The sequence below is a fragment of the Anomaloglossus baeobatrachus genome, chromosome 4 (genome assembly GCF_048569485.1).
Source record: "Anomaloglossus baeobatrachus isolate aAnoBae1 chromosome 4, aAnoBae1.hap1, whole genome shotgun sequence".
Taxonomy (NCBI): Eukaryota; Metazoa; Chordata; class Amphibia; order Anura; family Aromobatidae; genus Anomaloglossus; species Anomaloglossus baeobatrachus.
Genome location: NC_134356.1, coordinates 435,406,039 through 435,415,669, shown reverse-complemented (window position 1 = coordinate 435,415,669; position 9,631 = coordinate 435,406,039). Strand labels below are relative to the sequence as shown.

The window sequence follows — 9,631 nt, the reverse complement described above, 5'->3', positions numbered from 1 at the left end:
AGTAGCATATCCTCTACAACCCCCAGTATAATATGCTCCACACACCCCAATATAGTATAATGTTCCAACAGCACCCAGTAGCATATCCTCTACAGCCCCCAGTATAATGTCCCCATAACTATGAAGTCTCCCCTACAGTCCCCCATTCCGTAGCCTAATAATATAAGAATATAAAAAGCTTACACGCACAATAATCCAGGCTCCTGTCCACCGCAGTCTCCATCTCCTCATCTACATCACGTCTCACAGTGGACGCAGGGTCGCGCGATGTGATGTCATCACGCTGCGCGACGTCCTCTGCATGGCGCGAGCCCCCAACGGTCCTGCTGCAGTAACCGGAGGTCCCAGGAACTCATACCGCTCCTCCGCTCCTGTCCCCGGCGGCCCGGAGCACTAGAGAAGGACGACAGCCGGGAGCAGGAAGAGGGCGGTGACCGAGGCCGGAAGGAGGAGCCCGCAGGGGCGCAGCAGTCACACGGTACATGGAGTGTATGGCCTTATGCAGTCAGCGCCCGTGCTCCCTCTGCTGGCGGCTGCAGGTAGTGTCGTGTCATCATCTATAGAGGATTCAGATCTCTGAGCTAAGTCACCCGGTATAAAGAAATGACAGAGCCCCGAATATTCCACCTGTGTGCTGCAGATATGTGCAACAAATAGAGCGTTCATAGCTTCAGGCTAAAACTGGCCAAAATTAGGCTCCATGTTTGTATCAGGAGGGTCATATTTATGGCATTTAGCATAGGCACAATAGTAGAGATTGCTGGGTAAATACTGTTTGGTGTGAGCTGGGGGGAGGGGCGGTGACAGGTAACAGAGAGAAACCTAAATAAATATGAATTCCAGATTACAAAACAGATACTGTACTGAAAATAATGAACTGCAGAGATATTGCTGTCACTCCCAGTCCTGGGAGTCTCTATAGGAACAAAGGACATGGCTAAGGAGGCTTCACATCTGAACCGCGTTGTTTGGGTCAGAAGGGAAATTGTCGTGTGCAGTTTGTATAACACTATAAGGCCTTGTGCGCACGCTGCTTTTTGTGATGCGTTTTTGGTGCAGTTTGTATAACACTGTAAGGCCTTGTGCGCACGTTGTTTTTTGTGATGCGTTTTTCGTGCAGTTTGTATAACCTGTAAGGCTTTGTAGCGCAGCATAACCATGCGTCCTGCATCCCCTGCAAAATCTATGGAGATTGTGCAGGGGCCGTGCGCACGTGGTGTCTTAGTGCGCAGCGCTTCGGCTGCTGTCCGAAGCGCGCGTTCTAAGAAGTGACATGTCACTTCTTCCGTGCGCTTTGCCGGCAGCTCCTGCTCTGTCTATGGGAGGAGCAGCAGGCAGAGCGCATGGAATCGGCTTTCTTTTTTTTTCACTACGGACATTTTCGGCAGCGATTTGAAGCGCACGTGTGCTCTTCAGATTGCTGCAGAAATTTCTGCAGTGAAGTACGCAACGTGCGCAGATAGCCTAAGGCCTTGTGTGCTCGTTGCTTTTTGTGATGCGTTTTTGGTGCAGTTTGTATAACACTGTAGGCTATGTGCGCACGTGTGCGCTCTGCACCGCACCTAAAGGGTGCGCTTCAGAGCGCAGCTGAAAAGCTCCGTTCTGAAGCGCATGGTGCCGGAAGAGAACGTGCGCTCTGCATGCAGCTCCTCCCATAGACAGAGCAGTGGCTGCCGGCAAAGCGCACGGAAGAAGTGACATGTCACTTCTTAGAACGCGCGCTTCGGGCAGCAGCCGAAGCGCTGCGCTCTAAGACGCCACGTGCGCACGGCTCCTGCACAATCTCCATAGATTGTGCTGAGGACCCAGGACGCATGCAGTTACGCTGCGCTACAAAGTGCAGCGTAACTGCATGTAATTACGCAACGTGCGCAGCCTTGTGCGCACGCTGCTTTTTGTGATGCGTTTTTGCTGCAGTTTGTATAACACTGTAAGGCCTTGTGCGCACGCTGCTTTTTGTGATGCGTTTTTGCTGCAGTTTGTATAATACTGTAAGGCCTTGTGCGCACTCTGCTTTTTGTGATGCGTTTTTGCTGCAGTTTGTATAAGGCTATGTGCGCACGTGTGCGTATTACATGCAGTTACGCTGCTATCTGCAGCACAGCGTAACTGCATGCGTCCTGCGTCCCCTGCACAGTCTATGGAGATTGTGCAGGAGCCGTGCGCACGTGGCCTATTAGAACGCAGCGATTCGGCTGCTGCCCGAATCGCTGCGTTCTAAGAAGTGACATGTCACTTCTTCCGTGAGGTTTGCATGCTGTCTATAGGGAGAGGCAGCATGCAGAGCGCACGTTCTCTGCCGGCACCATGCGCTTCAGAACGCAGCTTTTCAGCTGCGCTCTGAAGCGCACCTTTTAGGTGCGGTGCAGAGCGCACACGTGCGCACATAGCCTCACACTGTAAGACCTTGTGCGCACGCTGCTTTTTTGATGCGTTTTTTTGGTGCATTGGTTTTGCATTTGGTTTGTATCACACTGTAAGGAACAAAGAAGTTTAACATTTGTGGAGCCGGATTCCAATATTTTTTTCATTTCTCTCTTTTTGATATCATCGTCTTCTTCATTATGACATCATCATTTTTCCCTTATGGCATCAATGTCTTTTCTCTGATGACACAGCTGGATCCTCACTCGCACCAGCTGCAGGCGATCACTTGAGCAGCGCAGTCTTTTCCCACCAGTTGCGTCTCCTTAGATGCTGAACAAGACAAGCGTTTCCTCCATGTCACAGATGTAAGGTTGGGATTTAATTATCTCAGACTCTGCAAGAAAAGCTCATATTTGTGTATATATATAGTATGTGGTGTATGTATACTGTATATACTTCCATCGTAGCTTGTATGTGTAATGTGTGTATTTTAAAAGGAATCTGTCACCAGGTTTTTGCTCCCCATCTGAGAGCAGCATAATGTAGAGACAGAGACCCTGATTCCAGCGATATGTCACCTACTGAGCTGTTTACTGTAATTTTAATAAAATCACTGCTTTCTCTGCTGCAGATCTAGCAGTTATACAGAGCTCATGGATATGCTGGACTACCTGACGCACGCCAAGTAGTCCTGTAATGATAATCTACTGCTGATTAAACAGTGATTTTATCAAAGCTACACTGAGCAGCACAGTAATTGACACATTGCTGGAATCAGGATCTCTGCCCCTATGTTATGATGCTCTGATTAAGTGGCAAAAACCTGGTGACAGATTCCCTTTAAACATACATATATGTACTTAGATATATGATGTGTTTGATTATACTGTGTATATACAGTGCCTACAAGTAGTATTCAACCCCCTGCAGATTTAGCAGGTTTACACATTCGGAATTAACTTGGCATTGTGACATTTGGACTGTAGATCAGCCTGGAAGTGCGAAATGCACTGCAGCAAAAAAGAACGTTATTTCTTTTTTTTTTTTTTTTAAATTGTGAAAAGTTTATTCAGAGGGTCATTTATTATTCAACCCCTCAAACCACCAGAATTCTGTTTGGTTCCCCTAAAGTTTTAAGTATTTCAGGCACAAAGAACAATGAGCTTCACATGTTTGGATTAATTATCTCTTTTTCCAGCCTTTTTTGACTAATTAAGACCCTCCCCAAACTTGTGAACAGCACTCATACTTGGTCAACATGGGAAAGACAAAGGAGCATTCCAAGGCCATCAGAGACAAGATCGTGGAGGGTCACAAGGCTGGCAAGGGGTACAAAACCCTTTCCAAGGAGTTGGGCCTGTGACGGGGTGTACAGCAGAGCAAGGAGAGACAACAGGCCGAGGAACGATCCAACAGGTTTATTCACAAGAACACTGGAACAGCACACGATAAGTCCACGTAAAACAGATTCGGGGGCCCTTCCCGACAATCCTCGGACCGGATTACAAAGCAATCGTCCTTACAGTAGTCCAAAGAGTTCCACACAATCCCACGGGCCGCCACACAGGCCTAGCTCCGTCCGTGTCCACAGCCACCCAGGCTGGAGCTCCTGCTCCCTTCAAGTTTCAGCTCAGCTCTGAAGTTACAAAAAGGGGAATGCATTGTCTGTGCTCCTTGACCAGCCCACCATGTTCAGGGGGTGGGGGTCACACATCCTATCATCAATGGTTTGGTCCATCACAGGGCTCTGATATGTCTGCTAGCCACAGTAGATGAAGGGATCCCCTGCTGTGCAGAACAATGACTATTCCTTCACTGGCCAATTCAATTACAGATTAGATACACAACTCTGGAAAGAAGAGGACAGGCTATTTACATAATCACATTAGATGCCAAAACTGCAATTGTATGAGAGAGACACATTGAGATCAGTAGCTCCCCCAAGGAAATACATGAATTACAACTAATACAACCAGGGAAATATGCATATCATGACATAGTATCACAGCATATACAGTGAAAGGGTAAATTACATCTTCACAATCCCTCCCCCTCCCAACTTGTGTACGTACTAGGGACCTCTACAGGTCACTGGTTAAGTACACACAGGCAGAGCGTTACTTACATGTGGCTTCATGCAGCCACGAATTGGCATCGTAGCTCTCCCACATCATTGCCCAGGAGAACAGCTGCAGGCAGACCACCCATCACCCCAACCACACATCGCTTGACCCCAAAACCAAAGTTCAGATCCACCGTGGCTGTGGGAATAGTCCTCCATTGTCCACCAGCCAGTTCAATAACAATCCCAGGTCCTCTATGGATTGCCTCAGGCCGAACCACTCGGGGATCAGCCAGTGTGAGGAAAGCACCCGAGTCACAAAATCCAACAAGTCTCTGTCCATCCAGCACAACCTCCTGCAAGTGCTTACCTCGATGAGCAGAAGTCGTCATAACTGCGGGTCGCACCCCGTAAACTCCTGGTGGTGCAACATGGGGGGCTGAGTCACTAGGCCAGTCCTCACATAACGGTGCCACATCTTCCTCCATGGCACTGGGCTGTAAATAATTAACAATCCGATTGGGTGCAGGATCAGTCCTCATTTGAACAGCTGGGCAGGAGACTTGCCGATGCCCTGGCTGTCCACATTGATAGCATCTGAGCTGGGTCTCCCTCCATCCAAGGCGTCCTCTTGGGTAAGGGGTAGGGGAACTTGGAGGCCGGCTCCCACCTGAAGGTGCTATAGGGGTTTGAGGATGATTCCTCCATGGGCTGGCTGGGCATGAGGCCTGCAAATGCCCGGGATGCCTACAAACATAACACCTGCGCTCTGTTACTTCCTCTCCCCGGCGTATTCCAGAAAGTGCAGTAGAAGCAACTGGAGGCACATTAACACGGGTATCAACATGTGGTGGCTTAGAGGAACGGGGAACAATGGGGACAGAATAACTGGGGGCATCCGGTGTTGTGGAGCTGTTAGGCGTCTCTCCATCCTCCAACAGAACCCTCCACTGAGGCTTGATGGTGAGAGCCTCATCAGCGAGAGCAGCAGCTTCCTCCACTGTCGCTGGTTTTCTCTCACGCACCCATTCCCGGATCTCAGCGGGGCACTGGGCAAAGAATTGTTCTTTTAGGATGACCTGCAGGAAGGTCTCCCAAGATAAGGCCTCCTCTGCCTCCAGCCAGCGATTACATATTCGTTTGAGTCTATGAGCATATATCTTAAAAGACACTTCCCCATCACAGGCTAAAGCACGGAACTGAGTCCTGTAAGTGTCTGGGGTCACAGCATAATGTTTTAGAATAGTCTGTTTAATCTCCGCATACTCACAGTTCCACCGAGGGTCCATAGCTCTATAGGCTTCAGCAGCTCCACCCTCTAAGAGCCCAACCAGATGCCGGACGCGCTCCCTTTCTGGGACTTCCATTAATCGACACTGATGCTCAAAGTCCTGGAAGAAGCCCTCAATGTCACCAGCAGCCTCATTAAACTGCTTGAAGTCTTTGCGGGACACTCTGGGAAGTTCCCTCATGATGGGTGCTGGGGTTACAGTCTGTCTGGAACCTCTCGCGGCTTCCACAGCGAGCTGCTTATCCAGCAATGCCATCTCCTCCATCCTGCGCTCCTTCTCTTCAGCTCCACGCATGGCCTCCCTCTTATCTTCTATGGTGGCCTCATCTCCAAGCAGTGCCATCTTTTCCTTGTACCACACAATCCATTGACTTTTTTGGGTATTTACCTCCAGCTCCCGTCTTTCCTCCCTTTGCTGTGAGGATCCTTCCTCCACGTCATTTTGCGAGCAGACTCCTTCTAGCGCCTCAATCAGCTGCTCCTTGGAGAGTCCTTTGAAACGAACTCCTACTTCACGGGCCTTTGATTGCAGGCTCCCCAAAGTCCAGGTCTTGTACTCTGCAGTGCTGGTTCCTGATGTTGAGCCATTGTCCTCCATTCCTTCTGCTCTGATCCCAGCGCTGCCAACCAGTTTGTGACGGGGTGTACAGCAGAGCAAGGAGAGACAACAGGCCGAGGAACGATCCAACAGGTTTATTCACAAGAACACTGGAACAGCACACGATAAGTCCACGTAAAACAGATTCGGGGGCCCTTCCCGACAATCCTCGGACCGGATTACAAAGCAATCGTCCTTACAGTAGTCCAAAGAGTTCCACACAATCCCACGGGCCGCCACACAGGCCTAGCTCCGTCCGTGTCCACAGCCACCCAGGCTGGAGCTCCTGCTCCCTTCAAGTTTCAGCTCAGCTCTGAAGTTACAAAAAGGGGAATGCATTGTCTGTGCTCCTTGACCAGCCCACCATGTTCAGGGGGTGGGGGTCACACATCCTATCATCAATGGTTTGGTCCATCACAGGGCTCTGATATGTCTGCTAGCCACAGTAGATGAAGGGATCCCCTGCTGTGCAGAACAATGACTATTCCTTCACTGGCCAATTCAATTACAGATTAGATACACAACTCTGGAAAGAAGAGGACAGGCTATTTACATAATCACATTAGATGCCAAAACTGCAATTGTATGAGAGAGACACATTGAGATCAGTAGCTCCCCCAAGGAAATACATGAATTACAACTAATACAACCAGGGAAATATGCATATCATGACATAGTATCACAGCATATACAGTGAAAGGGTAAATTACATCTTCACAGGGCCTACCTGTCTCCACTGTTGGGAGCATCATCCGGAAGTGGAAGGCTTTTGGAACTACTGTTAGCCTTCCACGGCCTGGACAGCCTTTGAACGTTTCCACCCGTGCCGAGGCCAGGCTTGTCCGAAGAGTCAAGGCTAACCCAAGGACAACAAGGAAGGAGCTCCAGGAAGATCTCATGGCAGTGGGGACATTGGTTTCAGTCAATACCATAAGTAACGTACTCCACCGCAATGGTCTCCGTTCCAGACGAGCCCGTAAGGTACCTTTACTTTCAAAGCGTCATGTCAAGGCTCGTCTACAGTTTGCTCATGATCACTTGGAGGACTGAGACAGTCTGGTTCAAGGTTCTCTGGTCTGATGAGACCAAGATCGAGATCTTTGGTGCCAACCACACACATGACGTTTGGAGACTGGATGGCACTGCATACGACCCCAAGAATACCATCCCTACAGTCAAGCATGGTGGTGGCAGCATCATGCTGTGGAGCTATTTCTCAGCTAAAGGGTCTGGCCATCTGGTCCGCATCCATGGGAAGATGGATAGCACGGCCTACCTGGAGATTTTGGCCAAGAACCTCCGCTCCTCCATCAAGGATCTTAAGATGGGTCGTCATTTCATCTTCCAACAAGACAACGACCCAAAGCACACAGCCAATAAAACCAAGGCCTGGTTCAAGAGGGAAAAAATCAAGGTGTTGCAGTGGCCTAGTCAGTCTCCTGACCTTAACCCAATTGAAAACTTGTGGAAGGAGCTCAAGATTAAAGTCCACATGAGACACCCAAAGAACCTAGATAACTTGGAGAAGATCTGCATGGAGGAGTGGGCCAAGATAACTCCAGAGACCTGTGCCGGCCTAATCAGGTCTTATAAAAGACGATTATTAGCTGTAATTGCAAACAAGGGTTATTCCACAAAATATTAAACCTAGGGGTTGAATAATAATTGACCCACACTTTTATGTTGAAAATTTATTAAAATTTAACTGAGCAACATAACTTGTTGGTTTGTAAGATTTATGCATCTGTTAATAAATCCTGCTCTTGTTTGAAGCTTGCAGGCTCTAACTTATTTGCATCTTATCAAACCTGCTAAATCTGCAGGGGGTTGAATACTACTTGTAGGCACTGTATATATATATATGTATTCAGCATATGTAGCCACTGTATATACATGCAGTGTTTATAAGGTGGATGTGTAGATATTCAGATATGTAAAGTATGGCGTCTATAAAGTCTATGTGTATCTGTATGTGGTGTATATATGGCAGGTTTGTGTAAATATAGTATCTGTAGGTATAGAGTATACAGTATGCAGTGTGTGTGCATTTGTCTATATAGTATATACAGTATATAGAGTATACACAGTACATATAATGTATGGCTTTATTCTATTAGCGTCCATGCTCCCTCTAGTGGTTGCAGCAGGTAGTCATCAATACCTGTCAGGTCACCTATGCCCTCCAACCCAGCAGCAGTCACATGTGGATGCCAAAATCCCCTTCCTAACCAGCCCTGTGTAATGCTAGTTCCTAAAATCAATGTTTAAAAAAAGCCGATGTGATAACCTGATCTCCATGAGCGAGACTTTCAGGAGCTGCGGAGACGCCAATGTGTGGAAATCATGTTATCACACCCACAGGGAAAGAGGGCCACTAATCTGAGGAACTGACGCTCCGTCCACTAGTCAGAAGCCTTATTAGCACAGGAACAGCGCACTTTATAAAGCTTTATTTTTTAAGCATTGATGTTAGTAAATAGCATTACACAGGGCTGGTTAGGGGGGGATTTGGCATACAGATATGAATGATACTTGGTTGGAGGGAAGAAGAGACCTGACAGGTTCCCTTTAAACCAATTTCTATATAGAGGAGTCAGATCTGTGCACAGATAAAATGAGCTTTTGCTGTATATTAGCACCAGTATGACTCCTTTACATATTTATGCATACAACTTATTACTGTATTTAATCTACTGCAAAAAATGAATTGTAGGAGATAGTGCTATGCTAGTTGTGGGCTTCTCTATGACATCATCACATTCTCCTTTATGACATCATCATCTTCTCTCTGATGACACAGTTGGATCCTCACTCGCACCAGCTGCAGGCGATCACTTGAGCAGCGCAGTCTTCTTCCCAGCAGTTGTGACCCCTTAGATGCCGGACAAGACAAGCGTTTCCTCCATGTCAGAGATGGAAGATTGTGATTTAATCATCTCAGACTCTGCAGGAAAAGCTCATCACAAAGTCACGGATAAGTATCGATAATGGAATTCTATATGTTTTTCACAATTCATGGAGTTAAATTCAGACTTTCTCTCTCCTGCCTGTTTCTCCCCTCCGCCGTGCTCCCTGTAGTGTAACTCTCCAGGACCCCAGTGCAATGGCCGCAGTAGTGCAGGATAGAAGGATTGCAGCAGTGGTCACACCTCGCCCCTGTATCACATCTCTTTATTGAGCGGCTGAAGTTGCAGGAACTGTTGGAGAAATCCTAAAAACACTATCCCATATTACTGCTGCCATCCTGGGGGTATAAAAATAAATCCTTTCCATAGGAATTGGCCTTTTGCGCTCCCATCTGGACAGCTTCAGT

The 9,631-nt window shown here is 47.8% G+C and overlaps 1 long non-coding RNA gene across 1 annotated transcript; it reads left to right on the top strand.

Annotated features, from left to right (window-relative positions):
* The first annotated feature begins 330 nt into the window (after positions 1–330).
* Positions 331–9,208, top strand: LOC142301627 (uncharacterized). The gene is made up of 3 exons (XR_012752854.1): positions 331–478; positions 2,619–2,732; positions 9,119–9,208. It is a non-coding gene; the product is annotated as an uncharacterized LOC142301627 (long non-coding RNA).
* The last annotated feature ends 423 nt before the right edge of the window (positions 9,209–9,631 follow it).